Here is a 19,051-nt window from a genome sequence, read left to right as displayed (position 1 = left end):
CTGGCATGCAGGAAGGAGTCACCAGACTTCTCCACCCAGTTGGAGAGGGCCAAAGAGAAACTGGAAACTGAGGCACAGCCGGGCGGGGCTTGCTAGATGCATTTTTCAGAAGGGCTTGGTCTTGTCCCTGGATTTTCTCTGTGATTCCATCTTGACTTTCAGCCTTATGGGGCTGGGACCCCCTCCCCTACCGCCACCCTTGCTTTGCCTTCAGTGGCCACAGGAGAAGAGGACCCATCTGCTGGGTGGGCAAGCTGAACTGTCACAGCCCCCATGCAGTCCCACGCCCCCTCTTACTCAGGCCACAGCCACGCACAGGAGACGCCAGGTCCTGTCTGCCTTGCAGAGTCAAAGGAAAAACTTTCTAATTGTAATTTCAGGCCTTGGGGAGCCTCCAGGAAGAGGAGAGGGGGCCAGGGAGGCTGCGGTGGATGTTCGTGGAGTCTCGCCGTGTGGACAGCCCTGTGATTGGTGAATATTTCAGTCCTCACAGTGCGTGAGGCCCAGTGGTGGCTCCTGGGGACCAGAGATGGTTCTGGCTCAGCTCTTCTGCAGCAGCCTCTGACCTGCCTGTGCTCAGTGGGCTCCTTCCTGTCACTCCACAGGGCTGGGTGAAACTTCTGCTTGGACCATCCTGACCCCTGGCAGAATTGTGGGGTGATGGGTCCTTTCCTCAATCCAGGCTCCCCAGGCTTTAGGGGCCCAGAGGCCTGGGATGGGGGAGCAGGTGGGGTCACAGTCCTAGGAGACGAGATGTTCTGGCTACCTTCTTCCCCCGGCCCCTGCATCTGCTTTCGCCTCTGCCGGTACCTCTGAGCTTTAAGGAACTTCTGCTAAGTGCTTTTATCACTCCTGGCCTGGACCTGGCTGAGCTTTTGGGTCTTCTGGGAGTGGACATGTCCTGTGAGTACCCCAGAGTATGATTTGCATGGAAGAGGTCTGTGTGGACCACGGGGGGCTGCGGCGGCTGCAACCTGGGTGGCCTGGGCTTGTGGGAACTGCAGCAGCTCCTGGGGCTTCCCAGGTGGTCTGGCAGGGACTGGAGGCATAGGAGGGGCTCAAGATGCTTTTCCCACCAGAAAGAGCTTCCTAACACCTGGACAACCAGGCGGCTCAGAGGTCAACCTGGTGACCGAAGGACAGTGTGGCCTGCAAGTTGGAGATGTTGGAACATCTGGGTTAATCAGAATGACCCTACAAGCACGGCCGTTGTAGCTGGCATTGGGGTTGACCCCAGCATCCATTGTGCCCAGGTGTTGCCCTGAGCCTGTCATCATGGCACCCACTTCCTTGCCATGGGCTCGAGGTGGCAAGGTGTGAACCAGTCAGGCAGGCTTGCCCACCCACTGTGGGCTGCATGGGAGCAAGGAAGGTCATACTTCATGGTGGTTGGCAGCCACCATCTGCTCAGAATGGCCCCTACCTGACACAGAAGGCAGTACCAAGAGTGGTACTTCATCTGTCCATCCACCAATCCATCCATCCAATCATGCACCCACCCACCCACACTTCCATCCACCAATCCATCCATCCAATCATGCATCCATCCACCCATCCATCCGTTTACCCATTTATCCATCCATTTACCCATCTGCCCACCTACCATTCTATCCATCCATCCATCCATCCTCCTAACTATCCACTTAACCATCCATCCATCCATCCATCCATCCAGCCAGCCAGCCAGCCACCATCCATCTACTTATCCATCCGTCCATCCATCCATCCATCTAACTATCCACCTATCCATCCATCCATCCATCCATCCATCCATCCATCCATCCATCCATCTATCCATCTACCCATTCCATCCATCCAACATTTACCTGGATCCTGCTGTATCTCTGGACTCAGACTGAGTGACAGTTCTCTGTACATAGCGTCCTGGATTGTGACAGAGGGAAGTTCTGGGGTGGGGATGGGGCAGGCCATGGCAACTCAGAGGAAGTCCCTGGCCCTAGCCAGGTAACAATAAAACAATACTTTTTTTTTTTTAAAAAGCCACCTATGAAATGTGTTATTAAACCCAATTTAATACAAATGATTTGAAAGTCCTTGCATGTGAGTAAATTTACAAACTAAACGATTATCCTTTGCCAGATCCCTAGTTTGGTTCTGGAAAGTAGAGTCTGTGCAACTCGAGGAATTTCTTAAAAGTTTCCTTAGAAGTTCCAACAACAGGAACTGGGTCCCCAGAGGCAGCTAGAAACAGGATGGGTGAGGACTCCACACTAATAATAATTTTTATTTAAAAAGGTGTGGATATATGGGTACCATAGGCATGGAGATCTGTTTTGCCAAAGAGTGAATCAAAAAGTCTGAGCATGCTGAGCTGCTCTGTTTGCTTTCAGCTGTGTGGCACTGGCAGGCAATGTGACCTCTCTGAACCTCGGCTTTCTCCTGGACAAATGGGGATGCTGGTTCCACCCTGCGGGTGGCTGTACTCAACAGGCGTTGCTTGCATCCTACTGTGGGGCCACTCTGCAGGTAGGTGTTGCAGGAGGGGACTGAGACGCATCACCCCAGGTGGCCGTGGGCGGAGGGTGCTACCCTGGCGTCTCTTGCGTGGCCTGGTCTGTCCCAGCTCCTGGCTGGCCCCGGTGGAAGAGGGCAGGGCGGGTTCTCTGCTTTGAGCTGGCTCTGCTGTTATTGGGTTATCTCATTTACAAACAATAAATGTCATGAGCAGGAGACCCTTGTCAGCCTCCCCTTCCAGGATGCAAATGTAGCCTTTATCCGCCTCTGCCCTTTATTAAAACAATCTCGGAGCCGGCGGACAAACAAGACAATTAACTGTGAATGATGTCATCTCCTTCTACCTTCTGTAATGAGGCCCAGGCCCTGGCGAGGGCAGTGGCGGAAGCTGGGAGAGGCCGAATCTGATTAAAGTGTGATCAAGAGGCAATGCTGGCCTTTCGCTTTCAGCCACTGACCCAGTGCCCGAGAGGTGGTGTGACAGCTGGGACAACGGTGCTGATTTCACAGCGATTACCTTTAACCGGTGGATATTGGCTGTCCCCTGTAAGGAGGCACCAGTGGATGTCAGTCCCCAGACCCGTGGGGTGCGCCATGCAGGGGCCTGGTGGTGGCCGAGTCATGACACACCTCCTGGGGAGGGCACCCACTGAGTGCCACTGCCACCATGACTGCTATTACTACTACCATGACCACCATTGCTGTGTCACCACTACCACCACCGCTGCTACCATTACCAACACTGCCACCATGACTGGTACTATAATGACCACCACTGCTGTATTACTACTACCACCACTGCTACTATTACTATCACCACCACCATAATGACTACTACTGCTACAATGATGACCACCACTACTCTATTGCTACCACCACCACCACCACAGCTACCATTACTACCACCACTACCACCACTATTACTATCACTGCCACCATGACTGCTACTACTACTATGATGACCACCACTGTTGTATTACTGCCACCACCACCATCACCACTGCTACTATATTTTTGTTTTGTTTTTTTTTTGAGATGGAGTATCGCTGTGTCACTAGGCTGGAGTACAGTGGCACAATCTCAGTTCACTGAAACCTCCATCTCCCGGGTTCAAGTGATTCTCCTGCCTCAGCCTCCTGAATAACTGGGATTACAGGTGTGTGCCACCACACCCAGCTAATTTTTGTATTTTTAGTAGAGGCGGGGTTTCACCATGTTGGCCAGGCTGGTCTCGAACTCTTGACCTTGTGATCTACCCACCTCGGCCTCCTAAAGTGCTGGGATTACAGGCATGAGACCACTGCTACTATTACTATCACCACCACCATGACTACTACTACTACTACTACTACTACTACTACTACTGTGATGACCACCACTGCTCTATTACAACAACTACCACCACTACAGCTATAACTACCATTATTACTGCTGCCACTGCTACTACTATTACTACCATTACCACGCTCACCACCACCTCCATTAATACCACTACTACTATCACTTCTGCCACTATTGCCACCAGTACTGCTGTTACTGCTGCTGCTACTACCACTGTCACCACCACGTCCACCACCCCTCCTACTTCTACTGGCAATTCTATCACTACTGCCACTGCTATTACTATCACCTGCCTGCACCCCCACTGCTACTGCTGCTGCTGGTAACAGCGGACACATTAACCACATGGACGACCTGCCGGAACTTCCTAAGCACATAGTACTCCAGCTACGTCATTTCCTGGACTCATGACGGTGCCGTGATGAGGTGGCGGCCACATCTCCATTTCACACAGGAGAAGCTGCACCAGGCCCCTCAGGGGATCTGCACCAGGCCTCATGGGCGGGGAAGGGGAGCTGAGCCAGAGCTGCTCTACCTGGTGCCAGGCCTTGTGCCCGTTCCAGGGCAACCAATGCCTCAGAGTCCTGGTCCCAGACCAGAGAGCCTCCCCACCCTGGAGGGTCCTGCTTGCTGGAGTGAGGTGCCTGCGAGGACCGGCTCCATTCTCAAGCCCAGCTTTGGACCTGTGTGGGCTGCCTGGCGGGCCTCATTCTCTCTGCAGTGGGAGAAATGTACAGTCAACCCTGAGCAATCTTCTAAACCTCCAAACACACCACGACATTCAAAGCCTCATTTTCTACCCCGAGTAGCCTGGCTCTGTGAGATAGGCCCAGCTGCTGTGTCCGCAGCCACCTGCCTGGACTGGGATTGGCTGCTGCTGACACACATGTGCTGTGTGTGAGTGTGCATGTGTGCACCACGGCTGTGCAGACAGGAGGGTGGGCACGGACCCTCGGGGTGGGTTCTGTTTCCTGGGGACAGACGGCACCCAGGCTCTGTGGGATGCTGAATGGAGCGGGAGGCAGGCAGTGTGTGTTCACTGGGATGGAATTCTTCCCTCCCCACCTCCCTTTCTTCCTGAGACTCACCCAGATCGAGTGCTGACACTCTGCAGCCCTGGGTGGCCCCAGCAGCACCCCAGCCCAGCGTCAGCCTAGGGGAGAGTTGTGGTTAACAGTACAAACTGTGAACCCAAATGGGTTCAAATCCCAGCTCTGCCTCCCATGAGCTGTGTGACCTTGGGCAGCTGACTTAAACTTTCTGAGCTTCTGTTTGCTCATCCGTAAAATGGGGCAAATGGCAGGATCTCCCTCATGAGGTTGGTTGAGGGTGATATGCACTAAGCGTAGCTAGCACCCAGCAAATGTTTATATTATTATTACATTATCACAGAAAAATGCACCGGAATTTAAACAATGCTGACAATAAATACGCAGTCAGTTATGACTTCCCAGAGCTCCGGAAGCACTCCAGGACACAGAGAGGCACAGATGTGCCCCTGTCAGGTGCTGCTAGTGAGGAAGCCGCTGCTGGTCTCTGGAAACTCTTGCATCCCCAGGAGTGCCGTGTGCCTGGCCTCCCCATTCCTGCAGTCCCGGTTGTCGTCCATGTGGGCCAGGCCATGAGCCCTCCAGGCAGGCTGTGCTTCAACCCGTCCCCTGCACCAACAGCAGCCTGCTTATCTCCCAGCTCAGCTCAGCCCAAGAGCAGAAAGGGAGTGTGCTGGAAGCTGGCTCAGGAAGATGAGCGTTCACGGGCCGTCTGCATGCCCTGGACTGGGCAGCTCTCAGTGGGAGCCACATGGGGTTGAGGACTGGGGGAGGCTATGCAGGCCCAGGGGCCTCGGGCTTTCGAGCTCAGGCTCTGGAACATCCTTCTTCATGCACCCCCACACAGGGACTGACACTGATTTGCAAGAATGCCATTTTGAAATTTCACATCACACTTCCACCGTGGCCCCAGACAGCAAGCCCGGCCCAGCCCCAGACAGGCAGGCAACGGGCTTATCATCCAGCACCCTGGAGAGAGCAGGAACTAGTGCTGTGGTCCAAGTGTGTTCGCTGGACTCTAAGCGGGGAGTGGGAGACCTTTCTGGAGACCTTCCCTGGTGTATCAGTTTGCCTGGGCTGCCATAACAAAGACCATAAACTTGGTGGCTTAAAACAACAGAGATGGTGTTCTCCCACAGTCCAAAGTCCACCATCGGGGTATGGGCAGGGTTGGTTTCACATAGGAATTTTGGGGGGACACAGTTTGACCCAGAACCCCTGGAGAGGAAGCCTAGAACCCACAGTGGGTTAGCCCTGAAGGCAGGTAGAGTAGTGGGAGGTGTCCCCTCCGGATTCTGCTGGGCCCTGGGAGAGGATGGCCCCAAGTGGAGCTGGTGGCAACTGGCCGGCTCCTGCTAAGGTTCCTCTGCTGGAGGCCATGGTGGCTGAGTCATCGTAGCTCCTCAGGCCAGTCTGCGTGGACGTGGAGGGTGCTCAGGATGTGTGGCTGGATGCACCAAGGAATGAACGAGCGCCCTGCGGGAAACACAGGGAGGTGAGCCGGAGACCCCCACCCTGCAAGTTGCCCGGGTCTGGCCAGCGTGCGCTGGTGTAGGAACTCAGCTGGCCACCCCCGACAGCCTTCTGAGCTTGGCCCCCTTACCAGGTGCCGCAGCTTCCCAGCCTCCAGCCCCACCCCGCCTCGGGGATCCTGTCCAAGATCTGCTTTGCCCAGAAGTGAAGGGGAAGCCCGTCTTCTTCCCCCTCAGGCTGGGGAAGAGCTCACAGTCCAGGTCACACCACAGAAATCCCCTCCTCATCTGGCCCTCTGACCCCACCTTTCCACGCTGTCCATGAGACCAGGGGCTAAGCCGTCAGCGACCGTGGACCTTGGACCCCGAGCCACTTTCTGCGCTATGATCTCTCCCAACTGCATCATCGTCCTCTTCTTCCCACGTCCCCAGTGCAGCCCGGGGGCCTGTCCTGAGAGACCCCTGAGGAGAGACCCCTGCAGGGACACTCTCACTGTGACAATGTTGAATTTACCTGAAGGTTAAGAAACCCTCTATTCTGGTGTTCTGGAAAACAGCTTATAGCAGAGGGGAGGCCCCTTGCTCGTAAGACTGGAAAACATTCCCAGATGCTCCTTGTTTCCAGGCCCAGGCCAGACACACACCCTCAGAGTTCTTGTGTGGCCTCATAAGTGATTGGCTGCTCAACCGGAAGGAAAGTCTTGTTACTCAGCTTCGGTTCAGCTCCCTACTCCCGCATGAACTTTGGCCGCCCTCACTTGAGCCAGCAGATGCCCTCCTGAGAACAGGCACCCCAGGGCCAACCGCACTTGCCTCTGACCTCTCTGTCTTGCAGACTGTCCCTGCTTCCCCATGCCACATCCTCCCAGGTGTGGACGCCTCTCTCTAAAAGAGAAGCTCTTTCGCCTTACCCTGGAGAAGCTTGCAGCCCTTTGACGAGGCAGGCGCGTTCTCCCACTGGACTGCCCTTCCCTGTGGCAACAGCCCCCTCCCCGCCCCTTGCAGTAACCCTCTTGAGTAAACGTCTCTCCTCACCAGTCTGCCTCTGTCCTTTCTCTGATAATGCAGAGGAGACAAAGGAGGCCAGGTGCAGTCCGACTCAGGGGTGGCTGCAAGGTTGGCAGAGGCTTCGGTGACCCCCGTATTAGGGTTTTCCAGAAAATGCCAAAAAAGCGTGTGTGTGTGTGCATGTGTGTGCATGCATGTGTGTATGCTTGTGTGTGTATGCATGTGCTTACGCATGTGTGTGTGTGGATGTGTGTTTATTATAAAGGATTGGCTCATGTCGTTGTGGAGGCTGGAAAGTCCCTGAATGTGCCATTGCCAAGTCGGAGACCCAGGAGCACCGATGCTGCGAGTTCCAGGGAGAAGACAGATGACCCAGCTCGGCAGTCAGCAGAGAGCCAGTTCTCCCTCGATTCACCTTCTTGTTCTTTGCAGGCCTCCGACCTATTAGACAGGGCCACCCACGTGGGGAACACCCCTGCTGGACTCAGTTCACTGACTCCAGTGTTGATCTCCTCCGGAAGCAGCCTCACACATGCCCAGAGTCACGTTTGACCAAATGTTTGGGCACCTTGTGTCCCAGTCACACCGACACATGTAATTACCCATCACAACCCCTGAGGGCACCGGCTTTGTGGCCTGGGCTGCTGCAGATGGGGCAGGATGAGAGGTGACCCAGGACTCTGGAAACCTGTGCATGGTTTCTGGAAACCAGCACATGGGTGCTGAGGTCACCATGCCACTCCCTGGCCCTGTGGCTGTGTGAGCTCCGACCCTGGACTTGACCCGGGCCTCAGCCCTCGTGTTGGAGATGCCGAGCGGCAGCCCCTCACCTGCTGCACCTTCACTATTAGGGGCAGGTTGCTTCAGCCAAAGCCTCTGCCTTGATGGCATCGCCCCGACATGAGCACACGTGGCTTGGAGAAGCTCAGGGTCTCGCTGCACTTGGGCCTGACTGCAGGTGCGTGTGTGGCTGCCCTGTGTGCAGGGTGTGCATGCACAGTGCTCTGACTTCCCGTGTGCTCCCAGCTCACCAGCACTCTGCTCCGCTGCATCCCTGGGGCCATAGCTAAAGTGCCCCCTCCTGAGAGAAGCCCCCCATCCCTGCTCCCTGTCCCCCGACGGTAAATCCTTGGAGCCCCCAGGTTTGGCCAGGGTTGAGAGGGGCCAGGCTCTGCTGAGAGGAAGGGGCTTTGAGTGCCAGGAAGAAGGAGGATGAACCCTGGACTGGGGCCTGGAGGGAAGTGATATGTGAGATCTGCAGCCGGGATCTGGGAATGACCATATGACAAGAAGGTGTCAGCCCCCTCCCCTTCCCTGGGGAAGCTCAGGTCTGCTGGGCCCTTGTGGACACAGTGAGTGGTCATTTCCACAGCAGGTTTTGTGTCCATGCCTGCACTGACCAATGCATGGGCAGAGCCGTCAGCTGTCGGGCAGACGGGCAGCAGAGCCCTGGTTTTGACCCTGGGAGATGGGGGCCTTCATCAGCTGTTTGCCAGCAGCTGCCCTGAGACTTGCTTCTGAAACAGAAGAGGGCCTGGAGCCTGTGCAGATGGCCTGGGGAGGCTGGTGCGAGGGTGGGCGGTGGGGAGGGCAGAGCAGGCAGGGGTGCAGGTGTGCCGGGATCTCTGAGAGCACCAGCTCCAGTATCTTTTCCGTTTTCTCTTTTTGTCAAAGGCAGGCGTGTGGTCCCTAGAATAAAATCCCCCCTTTAGTTGCCAGAGGCTTGGATTTTCATGCCTGCATTGGGGGTGAGGCTCCAAGGCTGACTCCTGACTCCTGGAGTTTTCAGCCCCTCTGGGGGCTCCTGGGAGGGACGAGGCTGCTTCTGCCATGAGGCCTGGACCCCTGCAGAGCTGGAGGGGTGGCCCAGAGCAGGGCGGGCTCGGTGACTTTTGACCCTTGCTGTGAGGTGAGCTTGGGAGGGAATTTCAGGACTGCGGGCATAGCAGGGAGCGAGAGGTGAGTGGCCAGGGTGGGACGTGAACACAGCAGGGCCTTGGGAGTCCAGGGGCATGACTACAACCTGGGCTGGAGCCTGGAGGGCAGGTGAGGGGCTTCGCCTGAGAGCCGGCTGCTCAGAGGTCAGAGGTGGTGCATTCCTGCAGGGCCCTGGCAGCTGGAGCAGTGAGCCACAAAGGGGCCATGGCTGACGAGGGGAGCACATACAGCCAGGTGCAAGAAGCAGGGAGCACCTGATGGGACAGCGAGGCATGGGCTGCAGGGGCCCGACCTGGCCCTGGGGCATGCAGGGGTGCTGGAGTCATCAGCTTCCCTCCCAGGGAACAGCAATGATGGTTCTGGGGGCTCCAGGGTGTGGCAGTGGTGACGGCCCCACAGGCTGCTGTCTGTGGGTTTTCCTCTCCTTGCTTGGAGCCACCTCTTTCCCCTGCTGACTTTAGCTCACGATCCCTTTAGTCTGGGAAGTTTTTATGGGCCTCCTTCTGGGTACAGGGGACTTGGGCCAGATCAGATGGTCTTGCCAGAGGGCTGGCGGTGGGGATGGGAGTGATCCTGACATGCAAACAGGAGTACCAGGCAGGGCCAAAGCCGTGGGGTCTGGGATTCAGCCAGCCTGGGAGCCTCTCCTGGGAGCTGCCCTGTTGGGGTTCCAGGGGTATGAATGCCCCTGGTGACCCTCAGTGTTCTTGTCTTTGAAATGTGCTGTGACCAGGCTCCCCAGGGTGCCTGCCCAGTGCCAGGATGGGGTGTGAGGTTGGGATTGCAGCTGCAACTACATGCCAGGGAGTAGGACAAACATGGTCTCAGAGGGTATGCCTGGGCACAGGGGACCGGGACACCATGTGCAGAGGGCAGCTGAAGGGGGCGAGAGGCTGGAGCTGGAATCTCACCAAAGGCTCCTGGCAGCCTGGGCAGGAGAGGGATGGGGAGGGGCCTGCCGTCTGCCCCAGCGGCCCTGCATTGGGCAGTCCCTAGGCCCCGACCTCAGCACCACCCCTGGCCTGGCACCTCATTTTTCCACTTGGGCCCCTCCCTGGCTTCCTGGCCATGCCATTGCCTCATCCAGCCCTTCCGTGGGCTATCAGGGCTGGACCTGTTTATGCAGCTGGGGCCAGAGGAACCAGCTCCAATGCCGAGACAAGGCAGGGACAGCCATTAGTCACGGGTGGAAATCGGAAGTTAGACGAACCAAGGTCTGAACGTCGGGGATGGCGTTCGGGAGCGCAGGCGTGGGGCCGAGAAGGGCTGCAGGCGGCTTGGTGGGAGCCCCAGACTTGGGCCCATGGGCCTCCGTCAGCCCAGCCGCACCATCACCTGCACTGAGCTGAGCTCTCCCCTGGGCTTGGATCCGCTGGGTGCTGACAGGACCCTGTCCTTGGCTCAGGGCAACTCTGGGGAAATCTGGAATCCTCTGAATGGTGCAGATTGCTGTGACTTGTGGCTATGGGGCCATGAGGGACTGGCGGCCGCCCAGCCTGCAACCTCGTTTTGAGACTTCAGGGTAGACCCCTGTGCAACCCCAGGCCACCCTGGTCACTGCCCTCAACTGGGTCCTTGTGCCCGGGCATGCTGTCCTGGGCCATGACCCTGCCCACGGGCTCTTCCTGCCCCTGGCCCAGGGACTCAGAGTCACACAGTGGATGGGACCCCACAGTCATGTAGACCACATTCGGATCATGTGGTGGCCCACACACCTCCAGAGATGGGGCTTGCTCTTTGCCAGGGGCCAGAGGGCACAAAGAGATCTTGGATTAGACCCCTATATCCCAAAGAAGGATGATTCCATATCCCAAAGAAGTCCCCCTTGGCTGCCCACCCAAAGGGGAATGGAAAGTTGATTGGCAGCATCTGCCAAGTCCTGGAGAGGGTACCACATCCCGGAGCCCTGCGGGCCAGCAGTTGGTGCCCTACAGCTGACCAGGCCCAGGCTTGGGCTGCTGGCATCCCTCCTGAGGGCACCTGTGTAATGATAGCACGATTAGACCCGTACCCTGCAGAGAGGCAGAAACTGTCATTGCTAATTGGTAATTCCATAAATTAGACAGTAAAGACAGATGTTGTGAGTATTAAAAAAACACTGTCAAATAATTGGGTTATTCTCATAAGAGGAGAGGTGATTTGCTACCTGTCAAACAGCATTTCACCCCTGCCTGTTGCCTGTCTAGCTGGATGGAGGCTGACTGGGGAGGGGCCCTGGGACCCAGGGCCCCTTAGAATTCTCCAGGGCCCCAACATCAGGGGGTAGGGAGCCCCACTGCCGGCTGGGAGAGGCCTGGGCTTCCCCACTCCCCACAGTCCCCTTCCTTACCGTCTTTCCCATGGTGGACCTCCTCCGTGCCCCTCAAGCTCACGTGAGCAGCCCCCTTGCCTGGAAACTCTCTGTCTTCCTGTGCACCTCCTAGTCCTGGTAGACCCTGCTGATGGCATGCCTCCAGCAGGAAGCCTTCCTAGCCCCATGCAGATGCGGGGCCTATAGCCTCAACTGCAGCTCTGGGGAAGCTTCAGGGCTCACCCTTCAGGGTCTGGTGAGTCATGTTACTTCTTTCCCTCAGCATGAGCCCTGCCTGCCCGGTGCTCCTGGAGGTGAGGGATCACATCTGACAACACCACGGCCTCCATCCCACCTCCCACAGACCTGCCCTGATGACAACTGGGAGATGAAGCCGCAGGTGAGCGGGCTCGTCCTGGGGCTTCTGTACTCGCAGGGGCTTCGGTTCCTCCTGAAAGGTAATAGCACACTCAGTGTGCACGAGACATCTTGCCTATGAGCAGACAGCCTCGGGACAGGCAGCTCATGCCCTCCCTGGAGAGTCTGACCTTCAGCTCGATGCTCTGCCTGCCGAGAAACTTGGCCCCTGGGGCCTCCCCTGTTAGAACCTTCCCCAGCGTGGGGGAGTGAAGGCCCCTGTAGAGAAGGCAGGACATGGGCTTCGTGGCGGACCCGGACAGGGGGCTGCCTTGCCTCCCTGTGTTGAGTTGAGCTGCTTCTCCATCCTGGGCCCCAGGACCCAGGGAGCTGCATTCTGGCCACTTGGCAGATTCTGGGCCAGCCTCAGGCAGGCCAGACTTTGGACGAGGAAAGGGCTGCTCTGAGGTAGGCAGTGGTCAGGTGTTGCTCTCTGCTGTGCCCCTCCAACTCTATGCACAGTTGGCAGGAAGCTGGGTCTCTGGGCCTGACAGCCCTGAGTGATCTGTGGGAGGGAGAGTGTGGAGAGACGGACAGGGCTGCAAACATATCTGAAGAGAGGCAGGAAGAGACCTGGGGTGACCCCAGGTGGAGCTGCCTCTGCCCTCTCCTGATTTCCTGCTCTGGCCCATCTTCTCCAGGTAACAAATGGCTCTGAAGCCCACCTCTGGCCTGCTTGCAGCCCCTTGGCAGTGCTGGGATGTAGGCTGGGTAGGGTATCCTTTATAGAAGCCCAGAGCAACAGATGAACTTGGGGAGGGCTCCCCTATGGAAGCGACTTTGGGACTGAGTCAAGGCAGGGAAGAACACTGCAGGTAGGGGCACAGCAAGTACAAAAGCCTTGGGGTGGCAGGGAGTGCCAGGAGCATGCAGGGCCATGGTAGGGTGGCAGGGAGTGCCACAGGGCCCCAGGGGTGGATGGAGCAGTTCATTTGGAAACAATAGTCCACTGATCAAAAAGAGTTCTAAAGGAAATTTTAAAATTACCCAAAACAGTATAAAAAACAAACAAACCACAAACTAATAACCCTCATGAACACAGACACAAAATCCTTACCAAAATATTAGCAAACAGAAGTCAGTAGTATACAAAAAGAATCATATACTATGACTAGGCCGGGCGCGGTGGCTCAAGCCTGTAATCCCAGCACTTTGGGAGGCCGAGACGGGCGGATCACAAGGTCAGGAGATCAAGACCATCCTGGCTAAAACGGTGAAACCCCGTCTCTACTAAAAAATACAAAAAACTAGCCGGGTGAGGCGGCGGGCACCTGTAGTCCCAGCTACTCGGGAGGCTGAGGCAGGAGAATGGCCTGAACCCGGAAAGTGGAGCTTGCAGTGAGCTGAGATCCGGCCACTGCACTCCAGCCTGGGCAACAGAGCAAGACTCCGCCTCAAAAAAAAAAAAAAAAAACAAAAAAAAAACATATACTATGACTAAGTGGGTTTATTTCAGTGATGCAAGGCTGGTTTAATATTTGAAATCAATCAATATCGTTCATCATGTTAACAAGCTAAAGAGAAATATATCACATGAAAGTATCAATCTATGAAGAAAAATCATTTGACAAAATTCAGCACTCATTCGTGATAAATTGTCGGCAAACTGGGAATAGAGGGTGATACAGTTTGAATATAGCTTGTCCCCTCCAAAACTCATGTTGAAATTGGATTGCTATTGTGATGCTGTTGGGGAGCAGGACCTAATGGGAAGTGTTTAGGTCATGGGGATGGATCCCTAATGAACAGATTAATGCCATCTAACCAGAGTGCATTCTCCTTCTCTCAGGACTGGGTTAGTGACTGTGACAGTGGGTTGCTATAAAGCGAGATTTATCTTTGTGTTTGCTTTTGCATTGCACATGCCTGCTTGTCTTCCTGCTTCACCGTGTCTTGATACAGTACAAGGCCCCCACCAGAAGCTGAGTAGGGGCTGATGCTGTGCTCTTGGACTTTCCAGCCACCAGAATCATGAGCCAAATAAACTTCTTTTCTTTATAAGTTACCCAGCCTCTCGTGTTCTGTTTTAACAACACTAAGTAGACTAAGAGGGGAAGTTCCTCATTTGCTAAAGAACATCTACAAAAACTCTACAGCTAACTTTATATACTTAAAATTATAACTAACTATGTAATTAATACTGAATTTCTTTTCCCGAGATTGAAACAAGTCAAGGATGTCTAATTTCACCATTCTTATTCAACATAGTGCCAGAAGTTCAAGCTCTTGCACTAAGACAATAAAAGCAAATAAAAGACATACTATACATATCTGAAAGGAAGGAATATGACTTTCCCTATTTGCAGAGGTTGTCTACATAGAAAATCCCAAAGAATTGACAAAATATTCCTAGAACTAATCAGGAATTCAGCGAGGTTTCAGTATACAAGATAAACATACAAAACTCAATTGTATTTCTATATCCTAGCAAAGAACATGTGGACACTGAAATTAAAAATAGAATTACCATTTACAACTACTCAAAAATGAAATAGTTATAAATTTAGTAAAACATAGGACTTGTGCTGACCAATGTACAACACTGATGAAAGAAATCAAAGATATAAATAAGTAGAGAGAATGACTGTGTTCATGGATTAGAAGACAACATAGTAAAGAGGCCAATTCTCCCCAAATAGATATGTGGGTTTAATGCTATTTCTATAAAAATCCCAGCAAGCTTATTTTGTAGACACAGGCAAGATAATTATAAAATTTACATGAAAACAAGGAAGACTTAGAATAGCTGAAACAATTTTGAAAAAGAAGAATAAAAAAGATCATGCCATCCAATTTCAAGACTTTTTAGACAGCTATATTAGTCTAGACGGTGGTATTTGGCCAGTTGGCTGAGGGATGGACCCACAAATCAATGGACTAGAACAAGAGAACTTGGGAGTGAAGCTACACAAAAGTACCCAACTGATTTTTGACAAAGTGAGATTTCACAAAGTGCATAAGTAATTTAATGGAGGACAAATAGTCTTTCAACAAATGTTACTTGACCAAAAAGAGAACCTCAATCTAAATGTATCACACGTTATTTAAAAATTAACTCAAACTGGCCAGACAGTTTGAGTGTGACAGGTGAAACTAAGAAACTCTTAGAAAAAAAGCGTAGGAGAAAACCTTTGGGATCCAGGGTTAGGCAAAGAGTTCATAGGCTTGACACCAAAAACATGCTCCTTAAAGGAAGCATTGATAAACTGGACTTCATCAAAATTACAAATTGTTGCTCTATGACAGAACCTGTTAAGAGGATGAACAAGCTATAGAGTAAGAGAAAATACCTGAAACCACATACCCGATAAAGGATTAGTATCTAGTATACACAAAGCACTCTCAAAACTCAACAGTAAACAAACCTTAACAATCCAGTTAGAAAATGTGCAAGACCCCTGCAAAGACATTTCATTGAAGAGAGAAGAGAGATGGCAAATAAACAGATGAAAAGGTGTTTGACATCATTAGCCACTGAGGAAATGCAAATTAAAACACAACGAGATGTCACTACACACTTATCAGAATGACTATTAAAAAGAATGAACACACCAAATGCTGGTGAGGATGTGGAGAAGCTGGATGGGAACGTAACATACTACTGCCAGTCTAGAAAGACAGATTGGCAATTTCTTTAAAAACTCAATTACCCTACAATGCAGTTATTATATTCCTGGTCTTGTATTCTGGAGATATAAAGACATGTTCACATAAAACATGTACATTACTGATTAGAGCAGCTTTATTCACCATAGTCCTAAACCGAAGTCAACCCAGTTGTCCTTTGATGGGCAAGTGATTAAACAAACCGTGGTGCCTCCACACCATGGAGTACCACTCAGCCAGGAAAAGGAGTGAGCTAGTGACACGTCCAACCACCTGGGTGAATCTCAAGAGAATTATGCTGAATGAAAAACACCAGTCCCCAAAGCTTATATACTGTATGTATGGTTTCATGTATATAATGTTCTTGAAATGGTAAATTTATAGAAATAGAAGAGACTGGTGGTTAGCAGAAATTAAGGAGTGGGTGCAGGGGGTGAGAGGAAAAGTGGTCACAGCTACAAAAGGGCGCCCTAAGGGTCCCTGAGGGGTGGGGCTATGTGTCTTGGCTGCATCCATCAACGCCCTGGTGGGGGATACTGTGCTAGAGTTTTGCTAGAGGTTTCCACTGGGGGAAATGGAATGAAGGACACATGGGATCTGTTTGTGCTATTTCTTGTAGCTGCTTGGGGATCAACAATAATTTCTCAATAAAAAGTATAATAAAGCAATAAAAACAACGAATAAAGGCACATGTATCACCAATTTAACCTCCTCGGGACATGGCCCCTTCCTGTTCTCACTCTGTAGCTCTTTTTCTCTGCTGGATGTTGGGTTTGGGGGAAGGCGGGGGTATGGGAGGGAGGGGCTGCTCTCAGAGCCTATGGAACTGCAGGCTCTTCTCATTGAAGGAGATGCATTTTCATGTCAAGGTTAGGAACCTTCTGAAAATGCATCAGAGGAACCTGAGGCCTCTGAGGCTGGGGGAGTCCCCTTCTTCCCCCACGTTCCCTGAGGCAAGGGCCCAGCTTCTACCTCCAGGGCTCCCTCACCAGGGCAGGCCCTGGATGGGCCTCTGAGCAGGTCCTGGCTCCATCTGCCTCCATCCCAGCCTGGATGTGTGTGTGGAGTGGACAACAGGCCTCCCAACTGCTGAGCAAGCTGCAGGAGCCACACGCCTTTCTCAGCATCACGCTTGCTGCCTGTCTCAGCACAGCCTTGACGGGGGCCTTTGCTGAAACCCCAGGATAAAGCCCTGAGGCCAAAGGACAAGCCCGGGACAGGCCTGCTGGTGCCACTACCAGAATGCCTTACTGCTCCCTGTCCAAGGAGTGGCCGCAACGCTACCGTCTCCCTGGAACAGGCCAGCAGGGTGTGTGGGCGAGGCCTGTGGGTCACTGCACCAGGCGCCCTGCCTTGGAGTCAGCTGGACCTGTGGCCTCAGAGAACTCGCTTCCTGGCTCCTGCTCTCTTCCCTGGCCTGTTGGGCTCACTGCTGCAGGCCCAGCATGGACTCTCACCCAGGGTCGGCGCCTGGCACCTGGGGGCCCCTTGGGTGGAGGAACTCAGTCAGTCCCCTGGTGGTCTGAGCTGCCCATTGGATGCCCAGCTCTGCCCAGTGGCCCCACCCGGCCCTGCCCGGCCCTGCCTCTGGGGTCTCCACCGGCCTCGGAACTGCCCAGTCATTCTCATCCCCAGTGTTTTAATTGAAATGCCCTACCAAGGGCTTAAATTAAAAATCAAATGCTCAAAGCACCAGTGCCTTTTAGATGACTAAATTAAAACCTAATTGAATTTTCCTAGGGAAAAATATCTTGTGGAAATTTAGTTAAGGGAGTGAAAGAGTGGGTCTTTAAAAATAGATATATATGGTTTCTAATTCAGAGTTATTTGCAAAGCAAATTAAAGAAATAAAAAAAAAACCCTGCTCTGCCAATGGGGAGACTGGATCCAGACAAAGAGGAGCCTGCGAGGTGTGGTGAGCGCTGGGCGGAGCTGGGGGCCGACCCCACAGTCCTGCCCCCACCAGCCTGGCTCGGGGGCTGCCGGCCCTGGACCGGGCTCCTCCTGTGGGGCCGGTGCTTCCGTCCCCAGTGTAAGCGCCCACGTCCTATGTTCATGTGCTCTTGTTTTTCGGGCTTTAAGCTGGATCTATGGGGTCTGGGCTCAGCTACGCGGCTCCTCCCCATGGAAGCCAAGACACTGAGACCCCAAAGCCAACGAGGCAGAGCCGCCACCTCTCAGCCGCTCCTCAGCCTCACCCTTACCGCACCCCTGCCCGCCTGAGGACAAGTCTGGCCCCATGTCTTTATGTTTGCTGAGCCTTCTTCTATTTGGTGAAGGGATTAAAACAAACAAACAAACAAACAACAAAACAAAACAAAACAAAACCAAAACAACTGGAGCTCTCTGCTGAGAACCAGACTAAAGTGAGATCTCATTCCCGCATGGGACCCTCCCAGCACTGCCCCAGCTCCCAGAGGAGCAGAGCAGGCCTGGCTTCGACCGCCAACACCCTGCCTTGGCCCCCACAGCGCCATGCCCACGGCAGGGGCACCTTGAAGACATGGGGCGCACTCCTCCACCCCAAATTTGGCCCAAACGTTGAGGCTTCTGACACCGCACACACCCCGTGGGGGAGTGAAGGGCTCGTCACTCATGTGATGGGGCTTTCTGGGGACAGCAAGGCAGCTCCCACGGTCTAGAAACAGCTTGGGAGAGCGGGAGGGCCCTGGCTTTGGGGTTGATGTGGCCGAGTGGAGGGTGGGGCTGGGTGGGCGGTCCCCAGGCTGGCCCAAGCTGGGGCGTTTGGAGTTTTCCAGGGTCCCAAGGAAGGAGCCCCCAGGACATAAAACGTGAGCCCAACTTTATGGGCTGTGACCTTCCAGCCTGACTGAGCACCTGCCTGGCCTCAAGGCTGTTTCTGCCAACACTGTGTGCGATGCCCAGCAGGCGGGGCTGCGGTCTCCTTGGCCCTTGCCGTGGGCAGCCCCAGCCCATCTTCTGGGACTCAGAATTTCCCACTGGGCCCTCCCTCTGCCTCCAGGGCCAGTCCCAGCCTGGCTGCCACACGCCAGGAGGCCCTGTCCCATGCAAGGAACTCATCAAGGATGCTGCCCTCCCATCCCTGGCACTGTTTTGCCTGCCAGGGGGCAGGGGAGCGGCTGTCCGTGCCTCCTCTCCCAGAAGACAGGCACTGCAGCTAGTCACAGGTGCTTTCAGATTGGCAGAGGGGCGGGGCTTGGGCTGCGGGCCGCTGCAGGTAGAGACCTGACAGGTGCAGGCAGCGCTGTGGGGGATGCGTGCACAGGGGCCCAGCCTAGGCGCCTCCCCTCCAGGGACACCCATCTCCACCCTTCCTTTGGAGGCTTCCTCTTGGCTGGAAATTCAGAGTTAACTCCCACAGCAAAGGGCGAATCGCTGATGCTGCAGCAGGCCAACACCACGTGCTGCGGCCCCCATCAGGAACGCATTTTAATTAAGTGAGGACAAGAGAGGTGCCCTGCGGTTCCTGGGGG

This window comes from Papio anubis, chromosome 7 (genome assembly GCF_008728515.1).
Source record: "Papio anubis isolate 15944 chromosome 7, Panubis1.0, whole genome shotgun sequence".
NCBI classification, from domain to species: domain Eukaryota; kingdom Metazoa; phylum Chordata; class Mammalia; order Primates; family Cercopithecidae; genus Papio; species Papio anubis.
The sequence above is the reverse complement of the archived record's forward strand: the minus strand, read 5'-3'. Positions refer to the sequence as shown.